This window comes from Camelina sativa, chromosome 9 (assembly GCF_000633955.1).
Source record: "Camelina sativa cultivar DH55 chromosome 9, Cs, whole genome shotgun sequence".
Taxonomy (NCBI): domain Eukaryota; kingdom Viridiplantae; phylum Streptophyta; class Magnoliopsida; order Brassicales; family Brassicaceae; genus Camelina; species Camelina sativa.
Window position 1 is genome coordinate 33,589,031 of NC_025693.1, and position 2,083 is coordinate 33,591,113.

Sequence of the window (2,083 nt, forward strand, 5' to 3'; positions counted from 1 at the left end):
TTTTAGTTTTTAGATTTTAGATTTTAGTTTTAGATTTTGGTATTAGTTTTTTAAATGAAAAATCTCAAAAAAAAGGTTTTTGGTTTTTGAGAAAAATTAACGTAAAGAATCAAAAACTAGATTTCCTAAATTATAGAACAATTGAAAATCTAGAATCGTGAATGGAAGACTATAACAAAATAGTTTCCCTAAATTTTAGGAAAACCAAAATTTTAAAATCTTGATTGGTATAAAAATGAGATTTTGAAAAACAAAAACCAAAATCTCTCTCAAAATCTACAAAACATTCAAGGCCAAAAAAAACAAAAGAAATAAATTGTAACGCATAAGTTGGTTTTCTTTTGCCAGAATTTGCTCAATGGGCGGTTTTGAAAAGNAGAAAACCAAAAGATTAAAACTTTAGAGTCCTAACAGAGACGAAGCTACAGATCATGCCTCATAACCCAAAACCCATGAAGAAAAAGAAAAAAAAAAAGAAAGTTCAAGAACACAGATCCGATGAATTAAGTAGGGTAAAAGAACAAATTAGGGTTTACCTAGAGCTTGTAAACAGTTGATTACACAAGAGAACACATGAAAGAGACTTCCTTTTTCTCACCCGATGAGTAAAAAAAAGAAGAATCAAAGAAGAGAGAAGAAAGTGAGAAACATCCCGATCGAGAGAATTAAATTACAAAACCCTAAACTCACTATGGCAAAATCACAAGAACCCACCAAAGGTATTTATACCCAAGAATCCAAAACCGAATCCAGAGGCTTTTAAAATCAGAAACATGAAAAACGAAGGATGAAAGAAGAAGAAGACGAACAAGGAAGAGTCCTCAGTCGTCGTTTCCCATTTACTTTCTTCAGCTTTTTTGTTTTGTTTTGTTTTGTTTTGTTTATTTAATTTTTGATCCGTCCTTTATTGGCAAATTCTCTCTCTCACTATCACTCTCACTACTGTTAAGTGTATAACACGCGCTTTAGTACAGGGACACGTGACTGAACTCGGTTCGGTGTTACGAGGTTGTCGTATGAGGCGGCGCGTTCCCGCTTTAAAAGGCAACGGTTACAGTACTCTTCTCTTATTCACGCTTGTCCTCCTTCTCTAAACACATTACTAGTAAAATAATTTTTGGCCTAAACAGAAACTTTTCTTCCTCCCTCTTTTTCCTCGAGAACATCCAGATGTTTGCTTTCTTATTTAGAAAAAAAAAAAGATTCTTGTATTTACTACACGAAACAACAAATTGTAAGTTTGTAACGCATATTTGAGTTATTAAAATATACATATATATAGAAATTGTAACGCATAAGTTGGTTTTCTTTTGCCAGAATTTGCTCAATGGGCGGTTTTGAAAAGAGGGAAACGATTTCTGTGTTCCTATACAGTGAGCTTCTAGAAATTGTTAACTCAATAGATTTAACAATAAAAATTTATGATTCCGAAATTATCAATGAATAAAATGTTATTAATATGGACATTTTTTAGTTTAGAAAATTTTATTGTATGTGTGAGTAAAAAAGATAGAAAAAGGAGAAATAATTTGGTGGATGGTGGGTATGAGAATGGAAAAATAGTTTGTATGTTAAGAATAATTAAATTATAATATCTTTTTGTAAATTAACAAATTTTTTTTGTTTCAAATTAATATTTTATAAATTTAGAAAATCTTGTATTCTCAACATTATTAGTTTATAATGTTTTTATTGTATGTTTGAATAAGACTAACAATTGTATTTCTATTAACTTTTTTATGAGCGACGTCCAAAGAGATCAGAATTTACTTTTAATATGTCGGACATGTCAGAGATTGATATTCCGTTAAAGTCGGTTGTTTGCCAATTAGAAATATTGTGTGAAAAATTCAATCTTATGGGTTTTTCGTGCATAAAGTCGTTTGCTCTTTTTTTGTCTCTTTTCTACCAAAAGTTACGAAACAAATGCTCCAAATTTGTCGTAAATGCTCCAAAATTATCGTAAACGTTACAGATTAATATGTTCAAAGTCAAATGATTGTACGTAAAAAATAACACGTGTGAAGGACTTCGCTTTTCGGTTTTCTTTGCATTACTTATTCTCGTGATCTCTATTTGTCTC

The 2,083-nt window shown here is 30.5% G+C and overlaps 1 protein-coding gene across 1 annotated transcript in view; it reads right to left on the reverse strand.

Moving 5' to 3' along the window:
* The window catches only part of LOC104713887 (serine/threonine-protein kinase HT1), a 5,185-nt gene extending 4,317 nt beyond the window's left edge, over positions 1-868 (reverse strand). The window contains exon 1 of the mRNA XM_010431114.2: positions 537-868. The gene's annotated coding sequence lies outside the window, so the exon portion shown is untranslated. The remainder of the gene's footprint in view (positions 1-536) is intronic.